The 21,579-nt window shown below is 48.5% G+C and overlaps 32 non-coding genes across 32 annotated transcripts; all 32 read right to left on the bottom strand.

Annotated features, from left to right (window-relative positions):
• Nucleotides 1-206: 206 nt before the first annotated feature.
• Nucleotides 207-325, bottom strand: LOC130819127 (5S ribosomal RNA). The gene has a single exon (XR_009044173.1). It is a non-coding gene; the product is annotated as a 5S ribosomal RNA (ribosomal RNA).
• A 556-nt stretch (nucleotides 326-881) lies between these two features.
• On the bottom strand, nucleotides 882-1,000 carry LOC130819126 (5S ribosomal RNA). The gene has a single exon (XR_009044172.1). It is a non-coding gene; the product is annotated as a 5S ribosomal RNA (ribosomal RNA).
• A 554-nt stretch (nucleotides 1,001-1,554) lies between these two features.
• LOC130819125 (5S ribosomal RNA) lies at nucleotides 1,555-1,673 on the bottom strand. Its single transcript, XR_009044171.1, has one exon. It is a non-coding gene; the product is annotated as a 5S ribosomal RNA (ribosomal RNA).
• Nucleotides 1,674-2,230: 557 nt separating this feature from the next.
• On the bottom strand, nucleotides 2,231-2,349 carry LOC130819124 (5S ribosomal RNA). Its single transcript, XR_009044170.1, has one exon. It is a non-coding gene; the product is annotated as a 5S ribosomal RNA (ribosomal RNA).
• A 554-nt stretch (nucleotides 2,350-2,903) lies between these two features.
• On the bottom strand, nucleotides 2,904-3,022 carry LOC130819123 (5S ribosomal RNA). Its single transcript, XR_009044169.1, has one exon. It is a non-coding gene; the product is annotated as a 5S ribosomal RNA (ribosomal RNA).
• Nucleotides 3,023-3,578: 556 nt separating this feature from the next.
• On the bottom strand, nucleotides 3,579-3,697 carry LOC130819121 (5S ribosomal RNA). The gene has a single exon (XR_009044168.1). It is a non-coding gene; the product is annotated as a 5S ribosomal RNA (ribosomal RNA).
• A 554-nt stretch (nucleotides 3,698-4,251) lies between these two features.
• On the bottom strand, nucleotides 4,252-4,370 carry LOC130819120 (5S ribosomal RNA). Its single transcript, XR_009044167.1, has one exon. It is a non-coding gene; the product is annotated as a 5S ribosomal RNA (ribosomal RNA).
• Nucleotides 4,371-4,925: 555 nt separating this feature from the next.
• Nucleotides 4,926-5,044, bottom strand: LOC130819119 (5S ribosomal RNA). Its single transcript, XR_009044166.1, has one exon. It is a non-coding gene; the product is annotated as a 5S ribosomal RNA (ribosomal RNA).
• A 556-nt stretch (nucleotides 5,045-5,600) lies between these two features.
• LOC130819118 (5S ribosomal RNA) lies at nucleotides 5,601-5,719 on the bottom strand. Its single transcript, XR_009044165.1, has one exon. It is a non-coding gene; the product is annotated as a 5S ribosomal RNA (ribosomal RNA).
• A 555-nt stretch (nucleotides 5,720-6,274) lies between these two features.
• Nucleotides 6,275-6,393, bottom strand: LOC130819116 (5S ribosomal RNA). The gene has a single exon (XR_009044163.1). It is a non-coding gene; the product is annotated as a 5S ribosomal RNA (ribosomal RNA).
• A 555-nt stretch (nucleotides 6,394-6,948) lies between these two features.
• LOC130819115 (5S ribosomal RNA) lies at nucleotides 6,949-7,067 on the bottom strand. The gene has a single exon (XR_009044162.1). It is a non-coding gene; the product is annotated as a 5S ribosomal RNA (ribosomal RNA).
• A 555-nt stretch (nucleotides 7,068-7,622) lies between these two features.
• Nucleotides 7,623-7,741, bottom strand: LOC130819114 (5S ribosomal RNA). Its single transcript, XR_009044161.1, has one exon. It is a non-coding gene; the product is annotated as a 5S ribosomal RNA (ribosomal RNA).
• A 556-nt stretch (nucleotides 7,742-8,297) lies between these two features.
• On the bottom strand, nucleotides 8,298-8,416 carry LOC130819535 (5S ribosomal RNA). The gene has a single exon (XR_009044573.1). It is a non-coding gene; the product is annotated as a 5S ribosomal RNA (ribosomal RNA).
• Nucleotides 8,417-8,970: 554 nt separating this feature from the next.
• Nucleotides 8,971-9,089, bottom strand: LOC130819113 (5S ribosomal RNA). Its single transcript, XR_009044160.1, has one exon. It is a non-coding gene; the product is annotated as a 5S ribosomal RNA (ribosomal RNA).
• A 556-nt stretch (nucleotides 9,090-9,645) lies between these two features.
• On the bottom strand, nucleotides 9,646-9,764 carry LOC130819112 (5S ribosomal RNA). Its single transcript, XR_009044159.1, has one exon. It is a non-coding gene; the product is annotated as a 5S ribosomal RNA (ribosomal RNA).
• Nucleotides 9,765-10,319: 555 nt separating this feature from the next.
• Nucleotides 10,320-10,438, bottom strand: LOC130819111 (5S ribosomal RNA). The gene has a single exon (XR_009044158.1). It is a non-coding gene; the product is annotated as a 5S ribosomal RNA (ribosomal RNA).
• A 554-nt stretch (nucleotides 10,439-10,992) lies between these two features.
• On the bottom strand, nucleotides 10,993-11,111 carry LOC130819110 (5S ribosomal RNA). Its single transcript, XR_009044157.1, has one exon. It is a non-coding gene; the product is annotated as a 5S ribosomal RNA (ribosomal RNA).
• A 555-nt stretch (nucleotides 11,112-11,666) lies between these two features.
• LOC130819109 (5S ribosomal RNA) lies at nucleotides 11,667-11,785 on the bottom strand. The gene has a single exon (XR_009044156.1). It is a non-coding gene; the product is annotated as a 5S ribosomal RNA (ribosomal RNA).
• A 555-nt stretch (nucleotides 11,786-12,340) lies between these two features.
• Nucleotides 12,341-12,459, bottom strand: LOC130819108 (5S ribosomal RNA). The gene has a single exon (XR_009044155.1). It is a non-coding gene; the product is annotated as a 5S ribosomal RNA (ribosomal RNA).
• A 555-nt stretch (nucleotides 12,460-13,014) lies between these two features.
• LOC130819107 (5S ribosomal RNA) lies at nucleotides 13,015-13,133 on the bottom strand. Its single transcript, XR_009044154.1, has one exon. It is a non-coding gene; the product is annotated as a 5S ribosomal RNA (ribosomal RNA).
• A 555-nt stretch (nucleotides 13,134-13,688) lies between these two features.
• LOC130819534 (5S ribosomal RNA) lies at nucleotides 13,689-13,807 on the bottom strand. The gene has a single exon (XR_009044572.1). It is a non-coding gene; the product is annotated as a 5S ribosomal RNA (ribosomal RNA).
• Nucleotides 13,808-14,363: 556 nt separating this feature from the next.
• Nucleotides 14,364-14,482, bottom strand: LOC130819104 (5S ribosomal RNA). The gene has a single exon (XR_009044152.1). It is a non-coding gene; the product is annotated as a 5S ribosomal RNA (ribosomal RNA).
• A 555-nt stretch (nucleotides 14,483-15,037) lies between these two features.
• On the bottom strand, nucleotides 15,038-15,156 carry LOC130819103 (5S ribosomal RNA). The gene has a single exon (XR_009044151.1). It is a non-coding gene; the product is annotated as a 5S ribosomal RNA (ribosomal RNA).
• A 556-nt stretch (nucleotides 15,157-15,712) lies between these two features.
• Nucleotides 15,713-15,831, bottom strand: LOC130819102 (5S ribosomal RNA). The gene has a single exon (XR_009044150.1). It is a non-coding gene; the product is annotated as a 5S ribosomal RNA (ribosomal RNA).
• A 555-nt stretch (nucleotides 15,832-16,386) lies between these two features.
• Nucleotides 16,387-16,505, bottom strand: LOC130819101 (5S ribosomal RNA). Its single transcript, XR_009044149.1, has one exon. It is a non-coding gene; the product is annotated as a 5S ribosomal RNA (ribosomal RNA).
• A 553-nt stretch (nucleotides 16,506-17,058) lies between these two features.
• Nucleotides 17,059-17,177, bottom strand: LOC130819533 (5S ribosomal RNA). Its single transcript, XR_009044571.1, has one exon. It is a non-coding gene; the product is annotated as a 5S ribosomal RNA (ribosomal RNA).
• A 556-nt stretch (nucleotides 17,178-17,733) lies between these two features.
• On the bottom strand, nucleotides 17,734-17,852 carry LOC130819100 (5S ribosomal RNA). Its single transcript, XR_009044148.1, has one exon. It is a non-coding gene; the product is annotated as a 5S ribosomal RNA (ribosomal RNA).
• Nucleotides 17,853-18,408: 556 nt separating this feature from the next.
• Nucleotides 18,409-18,527, bottom strand: LOC130819099 (5S ribosomal RNA). The gene has a single exon (XR_009044147.1). It is a non-coding gene; the product is annotated as a 5S ribosomal RNA (ribosomal RNA).
• A 554-nt stretch (nucleotides 18,528-19,081) lies between these two features.
• LOC130819423 (5S ribosomal RNA) lies at nucleotides 19,082-19,200 on the bottom strand. Its single transcript, XR_009044461.1, has one exon. It is a non-coding gene; the product is annotated as a 5S ribosomal RNA (ribosomal RNA).
• Nucleotides 19,201-19,755: 555 nt separating this feature from the next.
• On the bottom strand, nucleotides 19,756-19,874 carry LOC130819098 (5S ribosomal RNA). Its single transcript, XR_009044146.1, has one exon. It is a non-coding gene; the product is annotated as a 5S ribosomal RNA (ribosomal RNA).
• Nucleotides 19,875-20,427: 553 nt separating this feature from the next.
• LOC130819097 (5S ribosomal RNA) lies at nucleotides 20,428-20,546 on the bottom strand. The gene has a single exon (XR_009044145.1). It is a non-coding gene; the product is annotated as a 5S ribosomal RNA (ribosomal RNA).
• Nucleotides 20,547-21,099: 553 nt separating this feature from the next.
• Nucleotides 21,100-21,218, bottom strand: LOC130819096 (5S ribosomal RNA). Its single transcript, XR_009044144.1, has one exon. It is a non-coding gene; the product is annotated as a 5S ribosomal RNA (ribosomal RNA).
• Nucleotides 21,219-21,579: the final 361 nt, after the last annotated feature.

Raw genomic sequence — 21,579 nt, 5'->3', positions numbered from 1 at the left:
CAATTTGTTCGTATGCGCATCGACCCGCCTCGACGGGTCCTATCTTTCGAGTGCCCGTAAATTCGAGGTCGGGACCCGGTTGCGAGTTATATTTTTATAAATAAAATTACTTCCATGGAGTATACTACGATAACCACTGAAATGCCTTTTGCTCAAGTGCAGCGGAAACAGATAAGAAAAATAAAAAAAAAAAAAGGAGGGAAAAAGGGGTGCAACACGAGGACTTCCCAGGAGGTCACCCATCCTAGTACTACTCTCGCCCAAGCACGCTTAACTGCGGAGTTCTGATGGGATCCGGTGCATTAGTGCTGGTATGATCGCACCCGTTCATTCACCGTAGCAATTTGTTTACATGCGCAATGCCGCCCAAAAAAAAAAAAAAAAACCAGAGCATTCCAAAGCTCGTAAATTCGCAGCCGAGAGTCCAATTTCGAGCCTTCTCCTTCCCAAATACCGTTTTTCACCCTCCCGGTATTGTCCGATTCACAAAAGAGTCCGCCGGCTTTAAAAGCCAGGTGAACTCGCAACAAAAAAGCGACAAAATATTTAAGAAATCCGCGCAACACTTGGAAATCAAGAGGCCATCCATGCCGGGCGCGCTTCCGCGGGGACTTCCGACGGGACCCGGTGCAATTTCCGCTTACACGAACGCACCGACGCACGCCTCTTTCGGACAATTCGTTCGTATGCGCATCGACCCGCCTCGACGGGTCCTATCTTTCGAGTGCCCGTAAATTCGAGGTCGGGACCCGGTTGCGAGTTATATTTTTATAAATAAAATTACTTCCATGGAGTATACTACGATAACCACTGAAATGCCTTTTGCTCAAGTGCAGCGGAAACAGATAAGAAAAATAAAAAAAAAAAAAAGGAGGGAAAAAGGGGTGCAACACGAGGACTTCCCAGGAGGTCACCCATCCTAGTACTACTCTCGCCCAAGCACGCTTAACTGCGGAGTTCTGATGGGATCCGGTGCATTAGTGCTGGTATGATCGCACCCGTTCATTCACCGTAGCAATTTGTTTACATGCGCAATGCCGCCCAAAAAAAAAAAAAAAACCAGAGCATTCCAAAGCTCGTAAATTCGCAGCCGAGACCCCAATTTCGAGCCTTCTCCTTCCCAAATACCGTTTTTCACCCTCCCGGTATTGTCCGATTCACAAAAGAGTCCGCCGGCTTTAAAAGCCAGGTGAACTCGCAACAAAAAAGCGACAAAATATTTAAGAAAACCGCGCAACACATGGAAATCAAGAGGCCATCCATGCCGGGCGCGCTTCCGCGGGGACTTCCGACTGGACCCGGTGCAATTTCCGCTTACACGAACGCACCGACGCACGCCTCTTTCGGACAATTTGTTCGTATGCGCATCGACCCGCCTCGACGGGTCCTATCTTTCGAGTGCCCGTAAATTCGAGGTCGGGACCCGGTTGCGAGTTATATTTTTATAAATAAAATTACTTCCATGGAGTATACTACGATAACCACTGAAATGCCTTTTGCTCAAGTGCAGCGGAAACAGATAAGAAAAATAAAAAAAAAAAAAGGAGGGAAAAAGGGGTGCAACACGAGGACTTCCCAGGAGGTCACCCATCCTAGTACTACTCTCGCCCAAGCACGCTTAACTGCGGAGTTCTGATGGGATCCGGTGCATTAGTGCTGGTATGATCGCACCCGTTCATTCACCGTAGCAATTTGTTTACATGCGCAATGCCGCCCAAAAAAAAAAAAAAAAAACCAGAGCATTCCAAAGCTCGTAAATTCGCAGCCGAGAGTCCAATTTCGAGCCTTCTCCTTCCCAAATACCGTTTTTCACCCTCCCGGTATTGTCCGATTCACAAAAGAGTCCGCCGGCTTTAAAAGCCAGGTGAACTCGCAACAAAAAAGCGACAAAATATTTAAGAAATCCGCGCAACACTTGGAAATCAAGAGGCCATCCATGCCGGGCGCGCTTCCGCGGGGACTTCCGACGGGACCCGGTGCAATTTCCGCTTACACGAACGCACCGACGCACGCCTCTTTCGGACAATTCGTTCGTATGCGCATCGACCCGCCTCGACGGGTCCTATCTTTCGAGTGCCCGTAAATTCGAGGTCGGGACCCGGTTGCGAGTTATATTTTTATAAATAAAATTACTTCCATGGAGTATACTACGATAACCACTGAAATGCCTTTTGCTCAAGTGCAGCGGAAACAGATAAGAAAAATAAAAAAAAAAAAAAGGAGGGAAAAAGGGGTGCAACACGAGGACTTCCCAGGAGGTCACCCATCCTAGTACTACTCTCGCCCAAGCACGCTTAACTGCGGAGTTCTGATGGGATCCGGTGCATTAGTGCTGGTATGATCGCACCCGTTCATTCACCGTAGCAATTTGTTTACATGCGCAATGCCGCCCAAAAAAAAAAAAAAAACCAGAGCATTCCAAAGCTCGTAAATTCGCAGCCGAGACCCCAATTTCGAGCCTTCTCCTTCCCAAATACCGTTTTTCACCCTCCCGGTATTGTCCGATTCACAAAAGAGTCCGCCGGCTTTAAAAGCCAGGTGAACTCGCAACAAAAAAGCGACAAAATATTTAAGAAAACCGCGCAACACATGGAAATCAAGAGGCCATCCATGCCGGGCGCGCTTCCGCGGGGACTTCCGACTGGACCCGGTGCAATTTCCGCTTACACGAACGCACCGACGCACGCCTCTTTCGGACAATTTGTTCGTATGCGCATCGACCCGCCTCGACGGGTCCTATCTTTCGAGTGCCCGTAAATTCGAGGTCGGGACCCGGTTGCGAGTTATATTTTTATAAATAAAATTACTTCCATGGAGTATACTACGATAACCACTGAAATGCCTTTTGCTCAAGTGCAGCGGAAACAGATAAGAAAAATAAAAAAAAAAAAAGGAGGGAAAAAGGGGTGCAACACGAGGACTTCCCAGGAGGTCACCCATCCTAGTACTACTCTCGCCCAAGCACGCTTAACTGCGGAGTTCTGATGGGATCCGGTGCATTAGTGCTGGTATGATCGCACCCGTTCATTCACCGTAGCAATTTGTTTACATGCGCAATGCCGCCCAAAAAAAAAAAAAAAAAACCAGAGCATTCCAAAGCTCGTAAATTCGCAGCCGAGACCCCAATTTCGAGCCTTCTCCTTCCCAAATACCGTTTTTCACCCTCCCGGTATTGTCCGATTCACAAAAGAGTCCGCCGGCTTTAAAAGCCAGGTGAACTCGCAACAAAAAAGCGACAAAATATTTAAGAAATCCGCGCAACACTTGGAAATCAAGAGGCCATCCATGCCGGGCGCGCTTCCGCGGGGACTTCCGACGGGACCCGGTGCAATTTCCGCTTACACGAACGCACCGACGCACGCCTCTTTCGGACAATTCGTTCGTATGCGCATCGACCCGCCTCGACGGGTCCTATCTTTCGAGTGCCCGTAAATTCGAGGTCGGGACCCGGTTGCGAGTTATATTTTTATAAATAAAATTACTTCCATGGAGTATACTACGATAACCACTGAAATGCCTTTTGCTCAAGTGCAGCGGAAACAGATAAGAAAAATAAAAAAAAAAAAAGGAGGGAAAAAGGGGTGCAACACGAGGACTTCCCAGGAGGTCACCCATCCTAGTACTACTCTCGCCCAAGCACGCTTAACTGCGGAGTTCTGATGGGATCCGGTGCATTAGTGCTGGTATGATCGCACCCGTTCATTCACCGTAGCAATTTGTTTACATGCGCAATGCCGCCCAAAAAAAAAAAAAAAACCAGAGCATTCCAAAGCTCGTAAATTCGCAGCCGAGACCCCAATTTCGAGCCTTCTCCTTCCCAAATACCGTTTTTCACCCTCCCGGTATTGTCCGATTCACAAAAGAGTCCGCCGGCTTTAAAAGCCAGGTGAACTCGCAACAAAAAAGCGACAAAATATTTAAGAAAACCGCGCAACACATGGAAATCAAGAGGCCATCCATGCCGGGCGCGCTTCCGCGGGGACTTCCGACGGGACCCGGTGCAATTTCCGCTTACACGAACGCACCGACGCACGCCTCTTTCGGACAATTCGTTCGTATGCGCATCGACCCGCCTCGACGGGTCCTATCTTTCGAGTGCCCGTAAATTCGAGGTCGGGACCCGGTTGCGAGTTATATTTTTATAAATAAAATTACTTCCATGGAGTATACTACGATAACCACTGAAATGCCTTTTGCTCAAGTGCAGCGGAAACAGATAAGAAAAATAAAAAAAAAAAAAGGAGGGAAAAAGGGGTGCAACACGAGGACTTCCCAGGAGGTCACCCATCCTAGTACTACTCTCGCCCAAGCACGCTTAACTGCGGAGTTCTGATGGGATCCGGTGCATTAGTGCTGGTATGATCGCACCCGTTCATTCACCGTAGCAATTTGTTTACATGCGCAATGCCGCCTAAAAAAAAAAAAAAAAACCAGAGCATTCCAAAGCTCGTAAATTCGCAGCCGAGACCCCAATTTCGAGCCTTCTCCTTCCCAAATACCGTTTTTCACCCTCCCGGTATTGTCCGATTCACAAAAGAGTCCGCCGGCTTTAAAAGCCAGGTGAACTCGCAACAAAAAAGCGACAAAATATTTAAGAAATCCGCGCAACACTTGGAAATCAAGAGGCCATCCATGCCGGGCGCGCTTCCGCGGGGACTTCCGACGGGACCCGGTGCAATTTCCGCTTACACGAACGCACCGACGCACGCCTCTTTCGGACAATTCGTTCGTATGCGCATCGACCCGCCTCGACGGGTCCTATCTTTCGAGTGCCCGTAAATTCGAGGTCGGGACCCGGTTGCGAGTTATATTTTTATAAATAAAATTACTTCCATGGAGTATACTACGATAACCACTGAAATGCCTTTTGCTCAAGTGCAGCGGAAACAGATAAGAAAAATAAAAAAAAAAAAAGGAGGGAAAAAGGGGTGCAACACGAGGACTTCCCAGGAGGTCACCCATCCTAGTACTACTCTCGCCCAAGCACGCTTAACTGCGGAGTTCTGATGGGATCCGGTGCATTAGTGCTGGTATGATCGCACCCGTTCATTCACCGTAGCAATTTGTTTACATGCGCAATGCCGCCCAAAAAAAAAAAAAAAAACCAGAGCATTCCAAAGCTCGTAAATTCGCAGCCGAGACCCCAATTTCGAGCCTTCTCCTTCCCAAATACCGTTTTTCACCCTCCCGGTATTGTCCGATTCACAAAAGAGTCCGCCGGCTTTAAAAGCCAGGTGAACTCGCAACAAAAAAGCGACAAAATATTTAAGAAATCCGCGCAACACTTGGAAATCAAGAGGCCATCCATGCCGGGCGCGCTTCCGCGGGGACTTCCGACGGGACCCGGTGCAATTTCCGCTTACACGAACGCACCGACGCACGCCTCTTTCGGACAATTCGTTCGTATGCGCATCGACCCGCCTCGACGGGTCCTATCTTTCGAGTGCCCGTAAATTCGAGGTCGGGACCCGGTTGCGAGTTATATTTTTATAAATAAAATTACTTCCATGGAGTATACTACGATAACCACTGAAATGCCTTTTGCTCAAGTGCAGCGGAAACAGATAAGAAAAATAAAAAAAAAAAAAAGGAGGGAAAAAGGGGTGCAACACGAGGACTTCCCAGGAGGTCACCCATCCTAGTACTACTCTCGCCCAAGCACGCTTAACTGCGGAGTTCTGATGGGATCCGGTGCATTAGTGCTGGTATGATCGCACCCGTTCAGTCACCGTAGCAATTTGTTTACATGCGCAATGCCGCCCAAAAAAAAAAAAAAAAACCAGAGCATTCCAAAGCTCGTAAATTCGCAGCCGAGAGTCCAATTTCGAGCCTTCTCCTTCCCAAATACCGTTTTTCACCCTCCCGGTATTGTCCGATTCACAAAAGAGTCCTCCGGCTTTAAAAGCCAGGTGAACTCGCAACAAAAAAGCGACAAAATATTTAAGAAATCCGCGCAACACTTGGAAATCAAGAGGCCATCCATGCCGGGCGCGCTTCCGCGGGGACTTCCGACGGGACCCGGTGCAATTTCTGCTTACACGAACGCACCGACGCACGCCTCTTTCGGACAATTTGTTCGTATGCGCATCGACCCGCCTCGACGGGTCCTATCTTTCGAGTGCCCGTAAATTCGAGGTCGGGACCCGGTTGCGAGTTATATTTTTATAAATAAAATTACTTCCATGGAGTATACTACGATAACCACTGAAATGCCTTTTGCTCAAGTGCAGCGGAAACAGATAAGAAAAATAAAAAAAAAAAAAGGAGGGAAAAAGGGGTGCAACACGAGGACTTCCCAGGAGGTCACCCATCCTAGTACTACTCTCGCCCAAGCACGCTTAACTGCGGAGTTCTGATGGGATCCGGTGCATTAGTGCTGGTATGATCGCACCCGTTCATTCACCGTAGCAATTTGTTTACATGCGCAATGCCGCCCAAAAAAAAAAAAAAAAACCAGAGCATTCCAAAGCTCGTAAATTCGCAGCCGAGAGTCCAATTTCGAGCCTTCTCCTTCCCAAATACCGTTTTTCACCCTCCCGGTATTGTCCGATTCACAAAAGAGTCCGCCGGCTTTAAAAGCCAGGTGAACTCGCAACAAAAAAGCGACAAAATATTTAAGAAATCCGCGCAACACTTGGAAATCAAGAGGCCATCCATGCCGGGCGCGCTTCCGCGGGGACTTCCGACGGGACCCGGTGCAATTTCCGCTTACACGAACGCACCGACGCACGCCTCTTTCGGACAATTCGTTCGTATGCGCATCGACCCGCCTCGACGGGTCCTATCTTTCGAGTGCCCGTAAATTCGAGGTCGGGACCCGGTTGCGAGTTATATTTTTATAAATAAAATTACTTCCATGGAGTATACTACGATAACCACTGAAATGCCTTTTGCTCAAGTGCAGCGGAAACAGATAAGAAAAATAAAAAAAAAAAAAGGAGGGAAAAAGGGGTGCAACACGAGGACTTCCCAGGAGGTCACCCATCCTAGTACTACTCTCGCCCAAGCACGCTTAACTGCGGAGTTCTGATGGGATCCGGTGCATTAGTGCTGGTATGATCGCACCCGTTCATTCACCGTAGCAATTTGTTTACATGCGCAATGCCGCCCAAAAAAAAAAAAAAAAACCAGAGCATTCCAAAGCTCGTAAATTCGCAGCCGAGAGTCCAATTTCGAGCCTTCTCCTTCCCAAATACCGTTTTTCACCCTCCCGGTATTGTCCGATTCACAAAAGAGTCCGCCGGCTTTAAAAGCCAGGTGAACTCGCAACAAAAAAGCGACAAAATATTTAAGAAATCCGCGCAACACTTGGAAATCAAGAGGCCATCCATGCCGGGCGCGCTTCCGCGGGGACTTCCGACGGGACCCGGTGCAATTTCCGCTTACACAAACGCACCGACGCACGCCTCTTTCGGACAATTCGTTCGTATGCGCATCGACCCGCCTCGACGGGTCCTATCTTTCGAGTGCCCGTAAATTCGAGGTCGGGACCCGGTTGCGAGTTATATTTTTATAAATAAAATTACTTCCATGGAGTATACTACGATAACCACTGAAATGCCTTTTGCTCAAGTGCAGCGGAAACAGATAAGAAAAATAAAAAAAAAAAAAGGAGGGAAAAAGGGGTGCAACACGAGGACTTCCCAGGAGGTCACCCATCCTAGTACTACTCTCGCCCAAGCACGCTTAACTGCGGAGTTCTGATGGGATCCGGTGCATTAGTGCTGGTATGATCGCACCCGTTCATTCACCGTAGCAATTTGTTTACATGCGCAATGCCGCCCAAAAAAAAAAAAAAAAAACCAGAGCATTCCAAAGCTCGTAAATTCGCAGCCGAGACCCCAATTTCGAGCCTTCTCCTTCCCAAATACCGTTTTTCACCCTCCCGGTATTGTCCGATTCACAAAAGAGTCCGCCGGCTTTAAAAGCCAGGTGAACTCGCAACAAAAAAGCGACAAAATATTTAAGAAAACCGCGCAACACATGGAAATCAAGAGGCCATCCATGCCGGGCGCGCTTCCGCGGGGACTTCCGACGGGACCCGGTGCAATTTCCGCTTACACGAACGCACCGACGCACGCCTCTTTCGGACAATTCGTTCGTATGCGCATCGACCCGCCTCGACGGGTCCTATCTTTCGAGTGCCCGTAAATTCGAGGTCGGGACCCGGTTGCGAGTTATATTTTTATAAATAAAATTACTTCCATGGAGTATACTACGATAACCACTGAAATGCCTTTTGCTCAAGTGCAGCGGAAACAGATAAGAAAAATAAAAAAAAAAAAAGGAGGGAAAAAGGGGTGCAACACGAGGACTTCCCAGGAGGTCAACCATCCTAGTACTACTCTCGCCCAAGCACGCTTAACTGCGGAGTTCTGATGGGATCCGGTGCATTAGTGCTGGTATGATCGCACCCGTTCATTCACCGTAGCAATTTGTTTACATGCGCAATGCCGCCCAAAAAAAAAAAAAAAAACCAGAGCATTCCAAAGCTCGTAAATTCGCAGCCGAGAGTCCAATTTCGAGCCTTCTCCTTCCCAAATACCGTTTTTCACCCTCCCGGTATTGTCCGATTCACAAAAGAGTCCGCCGGCTTTAAAAGCCAGGTGAACTCGCAACAAAAAAGCGACAAAATATTTAAGAAATCCGCGCAACACTTGGAAATCAAGAGGCCATCCATGCCGGGCGCGCTTCCGCGGGGACTTCCGACGGGACCCGGTGCAATTTCCGCTTACACGAACGCACCGACGCACGCCTCTTTCGGACAATTCGTTCGTATGCGCATCGACCCGCCTCGACGGGTCCTATCTTTCGAGTGCCCGTAAATTCGAGGTCGGGACCCGGTTGCGAGTTATATTTTTATAAATAAAATTACTTCCATGGAGTATACTACGATAACCACTGAAATGCCTTTTGCTCAAGTGCAGCGGAAACAGATAAGAAAAATAAAAAAAAAAAAGGAGGGAAAAAGGGGTGCAACACGAGGACTTCCCAGGAGGTCACCCATCCTAGTACTACTCTCGCCCAAGCACGCTTAACTGCGGAGTTCTGATGGGATCCGGTGCATTAGTGCTGGTATGATCGCACCCGTTCAGTCACCGTAGCAATTTGTTTACATGCGCAATGCCGCCCAAAAAAAAAAAAAAAAACCAGAGCATTCCAAAGCTCGTAAATTCGCAGCCGAGAGTCCAATTTCGAGCCTTCTCCTTCCCAAATACCGTTTTTCACCCTCCCGGTATTGTCCGATTCACAAAAGAGTCCTCCGGCTTTAAAAGCCAGGTGAACTCGCAACAAAAAAGCGACAAAATATTTAAGAAATCCGCGCAACACTTGGAAATCAAGAGGCCATCCATGCCGGGCGCGCTTCCGCGGGGACTTCCGACTGGACCCGGTGCAATTTCCGCTTACACGAACGCACCGACGCACGCCTCTTTCGGACAATTCGTTCGTATGCGCATCGACCCGCCTCGACGGGTCCTATCTTTCGAGTGCCCGTAAATTCGAGGTCGGGACCCGGTTGCGAGTTATATTTTTATAAATAAAATTACTTCCATGGAGTATACTACGATAACCACTGAAATGCCTTTTGCTCAAGTGCAGCGGAAACAGATAAGAAAAATAAAAAAAAAAAAAAGGAGGGAAAAAGGGGTGCAACACGAGGACTTCCCAGGAGGTCACCCATCCTAGTACTACTCTCGCCCAAGCACGCTTAACTGCGGAGTTCTGATGGGATCCGGTGCATTAGTGCTGGTATGATCGCACCCGTTCATTCACCGTAGCAATTTGTTTACATGCGCAATGCCGCCCAAAAAAAAAAAAAAAAACCAGAGCATTCCAAAGCTCGTAAATTCGCAGCCGAGAGTCCAATTTCGAGCCTTCTCCTTCCCAAATACCGTTTTTCACCCTCCCGGTATTGTCCGATTCACAAAAGAGTCCGCCGGCTTTAAAAGCCAGGTGAACTCGCAACAAAAAAGCGACAAAATATTTAAGAAATCCGCGCAACACTTGGAAATCAAGAGGCCATCCATGCCGGGCGCGCTTCCGCGGGGACTTCCGACGGGACCCGGTGCAATTTCCGCTTACACGAACGCACCGACGCACGCCTCTTTCGGACAATTCGTTCGTATGCGCATCGACCCGCCTCGACGGGTCCTATCTTTCGAGTGCCCGTAAATTCGAGGTCGGGACCCGGTTGCGAGTTATATTTTTATAAATAAAATTACTTCCATGGAGTATACTACGATAACCACTGAAATGCCTTTTGCTCAAGTGCAGCGGAAACAGATAAGAAAAATAAAAAAAAAAAAAGGAGGGAAAAAGGGGTGCAACACGAGGACTTCCCAGGAGGTCACCCATCCTAGTACTACTCTCGCCCAAGCACGCTTAACTGCGGAGTTCTGATGGGATCCGGTGCATTAGTGCTGGTATGATCGCACCCGTTCATTCACCGTAGCAATTTGTTTACATGCGCAATGCCGCCCAAAAAAAAAAAAAAAACCAGAGCATTCCAAAGCTCGTAAATTCGCAGCCGAGAGTCCAATTTCGAGCCTTCTCCTTCCCAAATACCGTTTTTCACCCTCCCGGTATTGTCCGATTCACAAAAGAGTCCGCCGGCTTTAAAAGCCAGGTGAACTCGCAACAAAAAAGCGACAAAATATTTAAGAAATCCGCGCAACACTTGGAAATCAAGAGGCCATCCATGCCGGGCGCGCTTCCGCGGGGACTTCCGACGGGACCCGGTGCAATTTCCGCTTACACGAACGCACCGACGCACGCCTCTTTCGGACAATTCGTTCGTATGCGCATCGACCCGCCTCGACGGGTCCTATCTTTCGAGTGCCCGTAAATTCGAGGTCGGGACCCGGTTGCGAGTTATATTTTTATAAATAAAATTACTTCCATGGAGTATACTACGATAACCACTGAAATGCCTTTTGCTCAAGTGCAGCGGAAACAGATAAGAAAAATAAAAAAAAAAAAAGGAGGGAAAAAGGGGTGCAACACGAGGACTTCCCAGGAGGTCACCCATCCTAGTACTACTCTCGCCCAAGCACGCTTAACTGCGGAGTTCTGATGGGATCCGGTGCATTAGTGCTGGTATGATCGCACCCGTTCATTCACCGTAGCAATTTGTTTACATGCGCAATGCCGCCCAAAAAAAAAAAAAAAAACCAGAGCATTCCAAAGCTCGTAAATTCGCAGCCGAGAGTCCAATTTCGAGCCTTCTCCTTCCCAAATACCGTTTTTCACCCTCCCGGTATTGTCCGATTCACAAAAGAGTCCGCCGGCTTTAAAAGCCAGGTGAACTCGCAACAAAAAAGCGACAAAATATTTAAGAAATCCGCGCAACACTTGGAAATCAAGAGGCCATCCATGCCGGGCGCGCTTCCGCGGGGACTTCCGACGGGACCCGGTGCAATTTCCGCTTACACGAACGCACCGACGCACGCCTCTTTCGGACAATTCGTTCGTATGCGCATCGACCCGCCTCGACGGGTCCTATCTTTCGAGTGCCCGTAAATTCGAGGTCGGGACCCGGTTGCGAGTTATATTTTTATAAATAAAATTACTTCCATGGAGTATACTACGATAACCACTGAAATGCCTTTTGCTCAAGTGCAGCGGAAACAGATAAGAAAAATAAAAAAAAAAAAAGGAGGGAAAAAGGGGTGCAACACGAGGACTTCCCAGGAGGTCACCCATCCTAGTACTACTCTCGCCCAAGCACGCTTAACTGCGGAGTTCTGATGGGATCCGGTGCATTAGTGCTGGTATGATCGCACCCGTTCATTCACCGTAGCAATTTGTTTACATGCGCAATGCCGCCCAAAAAAAAAAAAAAAAACCAGAGCATTCCAAAGCTCGTAAATTCGCAGCCGAGAGTCCAATTTCGAGCCTTCTCCTTCCCAAATACCGTTTTTCACCCTCCCGGTATTGTCCGATTCACAAAAGAGTCCGCCGGCTTTAAAAGCCAGGTGAACTCGCAACAAAAAAGCGACAAAATATTTAAGAAATCCGCGCAACACTTGGAAATCAAGAGGCCATCCATGCCGGGCGCGCTTCCGCGGGGACTTCCGACGGGACCCGGTGCAATTTCCGCTTACACGAACGCACCGACGCACGCCTCTTTCGGACAATTCGTTCGTATGCGCATCGACCCGCCTCGACGGGTCCTATCTTTCGAGTGCCCGTAAATTCGAGGTCGGGACCCGGTTGCGAGTTATATTTTTATAAATAAAATTACTTCCATGGAGTATACTACGATAACCACTGAAATGCCTTTTGCTCAAGTGCAGCGGAAACAGATAAGAAAAATAAAAAAAAAAAAAGGAGGGAAAAAGGGGTGCAACACGAGGACTTCCCAGGAGGTCACCCATCCTAGTACTACTCTCGCCCAAGCACGCTTAACTGCGGAGTTCTGATGGGATCCGGTGCATTAGTGCTGGTATGATCGCACCCGTTCATTCACCGTAGCAATTTGTTTACATGCGCAATGCCGCCCAAAAAAAAAAAAAAAAACCAGAGCATTCCAAAGCTCGTAAATTCGCAGCCGAGACCCCAATTTCGAGCCTTCTCCTTCCCAAATACCGTTTTTCACCCTCCCGGTATTGTCCGATTCACAAAAGAGTCCGCCGGCTTTAAAAGCCAGGTGAACTCGCAACAAAAAAGCGACAAAATATTTAAGAAAACCGCGCAACACATGGAAATCAAGAGGCCATCCATGCCGGGCGCGCTTCCGCGGGGACTTCCGACGGGACCCGGTGCAATTTCCGCTTACACGAACGCACCGACGCACGCCTCTTTCGGACAATTTGTTCGTATGCGCATCGACCCGCCTCGACGGGTCCTATCTTTCGAGTGCCCGTAAATTCGAGGTCGGGACCCGGTTGCGAGTTATATTTTTATAAATAAAATTACTTCCATGGAGTATACTACGATAACCACTGAAATGCCTTTTGCTCAAGTGCAGCGGAAACAGATAAGAAAAATAAAAAAAAAAAAAGGAGGGAAAAAGGGGTGCAACACGAGGACTTCCCAGGAGGTCACCCATCCTAGTACTACTCTCGCCCAAGCACGCTTAACTGCGGAGTTCTGATGGGATCCGGTGCATTAGTGCTGGTATGATCGCACCCGTTCATTCACCGTAGCAATTTGTTTACATGCGCAATGCCGCCCAAAAAAAAAAAAAAAAAACCAGAGCATTCCAAAGCTCGTAAATTCGCAGCCGAGAGTCCAATTTCGAGCCTTCTCCTTCCCAAATACCGTTTTTCACCCTCCCGGTATTGTCCGATTCACAAAAGAGTCCGCCGGCTTTAAAAGCCAGGTGAACTCGCAACAAAAAAGCGACAAAATATTTAAGAAATCCGCGCAACACTTGGAAATCAAGAGGCCATCCATGCCGGGCGCGCTTCCGCGGGGACTTCCGACGGGACCCGGTGCAATTTCCGCTTACACGAACGCACCGACGCACGCCTCTTTCGGACAATTCGTTCGTATGCGCATCGACCCGCCTCGACGGGTCCTATCTTTCGAGTGCCCGTAAATTCGAGGTCGGGACCCGGTTGCGAGTTATATTTTTATAAATAAAATTACTTCCATGGAGTATACTACGATAACCACTGAAATGCCTTTTGCTCAAGTGCAGCGGAAACAGATAAGAAAAATAAAAAAAAAAAAGGAGGGAAAAAGGGGTGCAACACGAGGACTTCCCAGGAGGTCAACCATCCTAGTACTACTCTCGCCCAAGCACGCTTAACTGCGGAGTTCTGATGGGATCCGGTGCATTAGTGCTGGTATGATCGCACCCGTTCATTCACCGTAGCAATTTGTTTACATGCGCAATGCCGCCCAAAAAAAAAAAAAAAAACCAGAGCATTCCAAAGCTCGTAAATTCGCAGCCGAGAGTCCAATTTCGAGCCTTCTCCTTCCCAAATACCGTTTTTCACCCTCCCGGTATTGTCCGATTCACAAAAGAGTCCGCCGGCTTTAAAAGCCAGGTGAACTCGCAACAAAAAAGCGACAAAATATTTAAGAAATCCGCGCAACACTTGGAAATCAAGAGGCCATCCATGCCGGGCGCGCTTCCGCGGGGACTTCCGACGGGACCCGGTGCAATTTCCGCTTACACGAACGCACCGACGCACGCCTCTTTCGGACAATTCGTTCGTATGCGCATCGACCCGCCTCGACGGGTCCTATCTTTCGAGTGCCCGTAAATTCGAGGTCGGGACCCGGTTGCGAGTTATATTTTTATAAATAAAATTACTTCCATGGAGTATACTACGATAACCACTGAAATGCCTTTTGCTCAAGTGCAGCGGAAACAGATAAGAAAAATAAAAAAAAAAAAAAGGAGGGAAAAAGGGGTGCAACACGAGGACTTCCCAGGAGGTCACCCATCCTAGTACTACTCTCGCCCAAGCACGCTTAACTGCGGAGTTCTGATGGGATCCGGTGCATTAGTGCTGGTATGATCGCACCCGTTCATTCACCGTAGCAATTTGTTTACATGCGCAATGCCGCCCAAAAAAAAAAAAAAAAACCAGAGCATTCCAAAGCTCGTAAATTCGCAGCCGAGACCCCAATTTCGAGCCTTCTCCTTCCCAAATACCGTTTTTCACCCTCCCGGTATTGTCCGATTCACAAAAGAGTCCGCCGGCTTTAAAAGCCAGGTGAACTCGCAACAAAAAAGCGACAAAATATTTAAGAAAACCGCGCAACACATGGAAATCAAGAGGCCATCCATGCCGGGCGCGCTTCCGCGGGGACTTCCGACTGGACCCGGTGCAATTTCCGCTTACACGAACGCACCGACGCACGCCTCTTTCGGACAATTTGTTCGTATGCGCATCGACCCGCCTCGACGGGTCCTATCTTTCGAGTGCCCGTAAATTCGAGGTCGGGACCCGGTTGCGAGTTATATTTTTATAAATAAAATTACTTCCATGGAGTATACTACGATAACCACTGAAATGCCTTTTGCTCAAGTGCAGCGGAAACAGATAAGAAAAATTAAAAAAAAAAAAGGAGGGAAAAAGGGGTGCAACACGAGGACTTCCCAGGAGGTCACCCATCCTAGTACTACTCTCGCCCAAGCACGCTTAACTGCGGAGTTCTGATGGGATCCGGTGCATTAGTGCTGGTATGATCGCACCCGTTCATTCACCGTAGCAATTTGTTTACATGCACAATGCCGCCCAAAAAAAAAAAAAAAAAACCAGAGCATTCCAAAGCTCGTAAATTCGCAGCCGAGACCCCAATTTCGAGCCTTCTCCTTCCCAAATACCGTTTTTCACCCTCCCGGTATTGTCCGATTCACAAAAGAGTCCGCCGGCTTTAAAAGCCAGGTGAACTCGCAACAAAAAAGCGACAAAATATTTAAGAAAACCGCGCAACACATGGAAATCAAGAGGCCATCCATGCCGGGCGCGCTTCCGCGGGGACTTCCGACGGGACCCGGTGCAATTTCCGCTTACACGAACGCACCGACGCACGCCTCTTTCGGACAATTTGTTCGTATGCGCATCGACCCGCCTCGACGGGTCCTATCTTTCGAGTGCCCGTAAATTCGAGGTCGGGACCCGGTTGCGAGTTATATTTTTATAAATAAAATTACTTCCATGGAGTATACTACGATAACCACTGAAATGCCTTTTGCTCAAGTGCAGCGGAAACAGATAAGAAAAATAAAAAAAAAAAAAGGAGGGAAAAAGGGGTGCAACACGAGGACTTCCCAGGAGGTCACCCATCCTAGTACTACTCTCGCCCAAGCACGCTTAACTGCGGAGTTCTGATGGGATCCGGTGCATTAGTGCTGGTATGATCGCACCCGTTCATTCACCGTAGCAATTTGTTTACATGCGCAATGCCGCCCAAAAAAAAAAAAAAAAACCAGAGCATTCCAAAGCTCGTAAATTCGCAGCCGAGACCCCAATTTCGAGCCTTCTCCTTCCCAAATACCGTTTTTCACCCTCCCGGTATTGTCCGATTCACAAAAGAGTCCGCCGGCTTTAAAAGCCAGGTGAACTCGCAACAAAAAAGCGACAAAATATTTAAGAAAACCGCGCAACACATGGAAATCAAGAGGCCATCCATGCCGGGCGCGCTTCCGCGGGGACTTCCGACGGGACCCGGTGCAATTTCCGCTTACACGAACGCACCGACGCACGCCTCTTTCGGACAATTTGTTCGTATGCGCATCGACCCGCCTCGACGGGTCCTATCTTTCGAGTGCCCGTAAATTCGAGGTCGGGACCCGGTTGCGAGTTATATTTTTATAAATAAAATTACTTCCATGGAGTATACTACGATAACCACTGAAATGCCTTTTGCTCAAGTGCAGCGGAAACAGATAAGAAAAATAAAAAAAAAAAAAGGAGGGAAAAAGGGGTGCAACACGAGGACTTCCCAGGAGGTCACCCATCCTAGTACTACTCTCGCCCAAGCACGCTTAACTGCGGAGTTCTGATGGGATCCGGTGCATTAGTGCTGGTATGATCGCACCCGTTCATTCACCGTAGCAATTTGTTTACATGCGCAATGCCGCCCAAAAAAAAAAAAAAAAACCAGAGCATTCCAAAGCTCGTAAATTCGCAGCCGAGAGTCCAATTTCGAGCCTTCTCCTTCCCAAATACCGTTTTTCACCCTCCCGGTATTGTCCGATTCACAAAAGAGTCCGCCGGCTTTAAAAGCCAGGTGAACTCGCAACAAAAAAGCGACAAAATATTTAAGAAATCCGCGCAACACTTGGAAATCAAGAGGCCATCCATGCCGGGCGCGCTTCCGCGGGGACTTCCGACGGGACCCGGTGCAATTTCCGCTTACACGAACGCACCGACGCACGCCTCTTTCGGACAATTCGTTCGTATGCGCATCGACCCGCCTCGACGGGTCCTATCTTTCGAGTGCCCGTAAATTCGAGGTCGGGACCCGGTTGCGAGTTATATTTTTATAAATAAAATTACTTCCATGGAGTATACTACGATAACCACTGAAATGCCTTTTGCTCAAGTGCAGCGGAAACAGATAAGAAAAATAAAAAAAAAAAGGAGGGAAAAAGGGGTGCAACACGAGGACTTCCCAGGAGGTCAACCATCCTAGTACTACTCTCGCCCAAGCACGCTTAACTGCGGAGTTCTGATGGGATCCGGTGCATTAGTGCTGGTATGATCGCACCCGTTCATTCACCGTAGCAATTTGTTTACATGCGCAATGCCGCCCAAAAAAAAAAAAAAAAACCAGAGCATTCCAAAGCTCGTAAATTCGCAGCCGAGAGTCCAATTTCGAGCCTTCTCCTTCCCAAATACCGTTTTTCACCCTCCCGGTATTGTCCGATTCACAAAAGAGTCCGCCGGCTTTAAAAGCCAGGTGAACTCGCAACAAAAAAGCGACAAAATATTTAAGAAATCCGCGCAACACTTGGAAATCAAGAGGCCATCCATGCCGGGCGCGCTTCCGCGGGGACTTCCGACGGGACCCGGTGCAATTTCCGCTTACACGAACGCACCGACGCACGCCTCTTTCGGACAATTCGTTCGTATGCGCATCGACCCGCCTCGACGGGTCCTATCTTTCGAGTGCCCGTAAATTCGAGGTCGGGACCCGGTTGCGAGTTATATTTTTATAAATAAAATTACTTCCATGGAGTATACTACGATAACCACTGAAATGCCTTTTGCTCAAGTGCAGCGGAAACAGATAAGAAAAATAAAAAAAAAAAAAAGGAGGGAAAAAGGGGTGCAACACGAGGACTTCCCAGGAGGTCACCCATCCTAGTACTACTCTCGCCCAAGCACGCTTAACTGCGGAGTTCTGATGGGATCCGGTGCATTAGTGCTGGTATGATCGCACCCGTTCATTCACCGTAGCAATTTGTTTACATGCGCAATGCCGCCCAAAAAAAAAAAAAAAAACCAGAGCATTCCAAAGCTCGTAAATTCGCAGCCGAGACCCCAATTTCGAGCCTTCTCCTTCCCAAATACCGTTTTTCACCCTCCCGGTATTGTCCGATTCACAAAAGAGTCCGCCGGCTTTAAAAGCCAGGTGAACTCGCAACAAAAAAGCGACAAAATATTTAAGAAAACCGCGCAACACATGGAAATCAAGAGGCCATCCATGCCGGGCGCGCTTCCGCGGGGACTTCCGACTGGACCCGGTGCAATTTCCGCTTACACGAACGCACCGACGCACGCCTCTTTCGGACAATTCGTTCGTATGCGCATCGACCCGCCTCGACGGGTCCTATCTTTCGAGTGCCCGTAAATTCGAGGTCGGGACCCGGTTGCGAGTTATATTTTTATAAATAAAATTACTTCCATGGAGTATACTACGATAACCACTGAAATGCCTTTTGCTCAAGTGCAGCGGAAACAGATAAGAAAAATAAAAAAAAAAAAAAGGAGGGAAAAAGGGGTGCAACACGAGGACTTCCCAGGAGGTCACCCATCCTAGTACTACTCTCGCCCAAGCACGCTTAACTGCGGAGTTCTGATGGGATCCGGTGCATTAGTGCTGGTATGATCGCACCCGTTCATTCACCGTAGCAATTTGTTTACATGCGCAATGCCGCCCAAAAAAAAAAAAAAAACCAGAGCATTCCAAAGCTCGTAAATTCGCAGCCGAGACCCCAATTTCGAGCCTTCTCCTTCCCAAATACCGTTTTTCACCCTCCCGGTATTGTCCGATTCACAAAAGAGTCCGCCGGCTTTAAAAGCCAGGTGAACTCGCAACAAAAAAGCGACAAAATATTTAAGAAAACCGCGCAACACATGGAAATCAAGAGGCCATCCATGCCGGGCGCGCTTCCGCGGGGACTTCCGACTGGACCCGGTGCAATTTCCGCTTACACGAACGCACCGACGCACGCCTCTTTCGGACAATTTGTTCGTATGCGCATCGACCCGCCTCGACGGGTCCTATCTTTCGAGTGCCCGTAAATTCGAGGTCGGGACCCGGTTGCGAGTTATATTTTTATAAATAAAATTACTTCCATGGAGTATACTACGATAACCACTGAAATGCCTTTTGCTCAAGTGCAGCGGAAACAGATAAGAAAAATTAAAAAAAAAAAAGGAGGGAAAAAGGGGTGCAACACGAGGACTTCCCAGGAGGTCACCCATCCAAGTACTACTCTCGCCCAAGCACGCTTAACTGCGGAGTTCTGATGGGATCCGGTGCATTAGTGCTGGTATGATCGCACCCGTTCATTCACCGTAGCAATTTGTTTACATGCGCAATGCCGCCCAAAAAAAAAAAAAAAAAACCAGAGCATTCCAAAGCTCGTAAATTCGCAGCCGAGACCCCAATTTCGAGCCTTCTCCTTCCCAAATACCGTTTTTCACCCTCCCGGTATTGTCCGATTCACAAAAGAGTCCGCCGGCTTTAAAAGCCAGGTGAACTCGCAACAAAAAAGCGACAAAATATTTAAGAAAACCGCGCAACACATGGAAATCAAGAGGCCATCCATGCCGGGCGCGCTTCCGCGGGGACTTCCGACGGGACCCGGTGCAATTTCCGCTTACACGAACGCACCGACGCACGCCTCTTTCGGACAATTTGTTCGTATGCGCATCGACCCGCCTCGACGGGTCCTATCTTTCGAGTGCCCGTAAATTCGAGGTCGGGACCCGGTTGCGAGTTATATTTTTATAAATAAAATTACTTCCATGGAGTATACTACGATAACCACTGAAATGCCTTTTGCTCAAGTGCAGCGGAAACAGATAAGAAAAATAAAAAAAAAAAAGGAGGGAAAAAGGGGTGCAACACGAGGACTTCCCAGGAGGTCACCCATCCTAGTACTACTCTCGCCCAAGCACGCTTAACTGCGGAGTTCTGATGGGATCCGGTGCATTAGTGCTGGTATGATCGCACCCGTTCATTCACCGTAGCAATTTGTTTACATGCGCAATGCCGCCCAAAAAAAAAAAAAAAACCAGAGCATTCCAAAGCTCGTAAATTCGCAGCCGAGACCCCAATTTCGAGCCTTCTCCTTCCCAAATACCGTTTTTCACCCTCCCGGTATTGTCCGATTCACAAAAGAGTCCGCCGGCTTTAAAAGCCAGGTGAACTCGCAACAAAAAAGCGACAAAATATTTAAGAAAACCGCGCAACACATGGAAATCAAGAGGCCATCCATGCCGGGCGCGCTTCCGCGGGGACTTCCGACGGGACCCGGTGCAATTTCCGCTTACACGAACGCACCGACGCACGCCTCTTTCGGACAATTCGTTCGTATGCGCATCGACCCGCCTCGACGGGTCCTATCTTTCGAGTGCCCGTAAATTCGAGGTCGGGACCCGGTTGCGAGTTATATTTTTATAAATAAAATTACTTCCATGGAGTATACTACGATAACCACTGAAATGCCTTTTGCTCAAGTGCAGCGGAAACAGATAAGAAAAATAAAAAAAAAAAAGGAGGGAAAAAGGGGTGCAACACGAGGACTTCCCAGGAGGTCACCCATCCTAGTACTACTCTCGCCCAAGCACGCTTAACTGCGGAGTTCTGATGGGATCCGGTGCATTAGTGCTGGTATGATCGCACCCGTTCATTCACCGTAGCAATTTGTTTACATGCGCAATGCCGCCCAAAAAAAAAAAAAAAACCAGAGCATTCCAAAGCTCGTAAATTCGCAGCCGAGACCCCAATTTCGAGCCTTCTCCTTCCCAAATACCGTTTTTCACCCTCCCGGTATTGTCCGATTCACAAAAGAGTCCGCCGGCTTTAAAAGCCAGGTGAACTCGCAACAAAAAAGCGACAAAATATTTAAGAAATCCGCGCAACACTTGGAAATCAAGAGGCCATCCATGCCGGGCGCGCTTCCGCGGGGACTTCCGACGGGACCCGGTGCAATTTCCGCTTACACGAACGCACCGACGCACGCCTCTTTCGGACAATTTGTTCGTATGCGCATCGACCCGCCTCGACGGGTCCTATCTTTCGAGTGCCCGTAAATTCGAGGTCGGGACCCGGTTGCGAGTTATATTTTTATAAATAAAATTACTTCCATGGAGTATACTACGATAACCACTGAAATGCCTTTTGCTCAAGTGCAGCGGAAACAGATAAGAAAAATAAAAAAAAAAAAGGAGGGAAAAAGGGGTGCAACACGAGGACTTCCCAGGAGGTCACCCATCCTAGTACTACTCTCGCCCAAGCACGCTTAACTGCGGAGTTCTGATGGGATCCGGTGCATTAGTGCTGGTATGATCGCACCCGTTCATTCACCGTAGCAATTTGTTTACATGCGCAATGCCGCCCAAAAAAAAAAAAAAAAAACCAGAGCATTCCAAAGCTCGTAAATTCGCAGCCGAGACCCCAATTTCGAGCCTTCTCCTTCCCAAATACCGTTTTTCACCCTCCCGGTATTGTCCGATTCACAAAAGAGTCCGCCGGCTTTAAAAGCCAGGTGAACTCGCAACAAAAAAGCGACAAAATATTTAAGAAAACCGCGCAACACATGGAAATCAAGAGGCCATCCATGCCGGGCGCGCTTCCGCGGGGACTTCCGACGGGACCCGGTGCAATTTCCGCTTACACGAACGCACCGACGCACGCCTCTTTCGGACAATTTGTTCG

The sequence above is a fragment of the Amaranthus tricolor genome, chromosome 7 (assembly GCF_026212465.1).
Source record: "Amaranthus tricolor cultivar Red isolate AtriRed21 chromosome 7, ASM2621246v1, whole genome shotgun sequence".
Taxonomy (NCBI): Eukaryota; Viridiplantae; Streptophyta; class Magnoliopsida; order Caryophyllales; family Amaranthaceae; genus Amaranthus; species Amaranthus tricolor.
The sequence above is the reverse complement of the archived record's forward strand: the minus strand, read 5'-3'. Positions and strand labels throughout refer to the sequence as shown.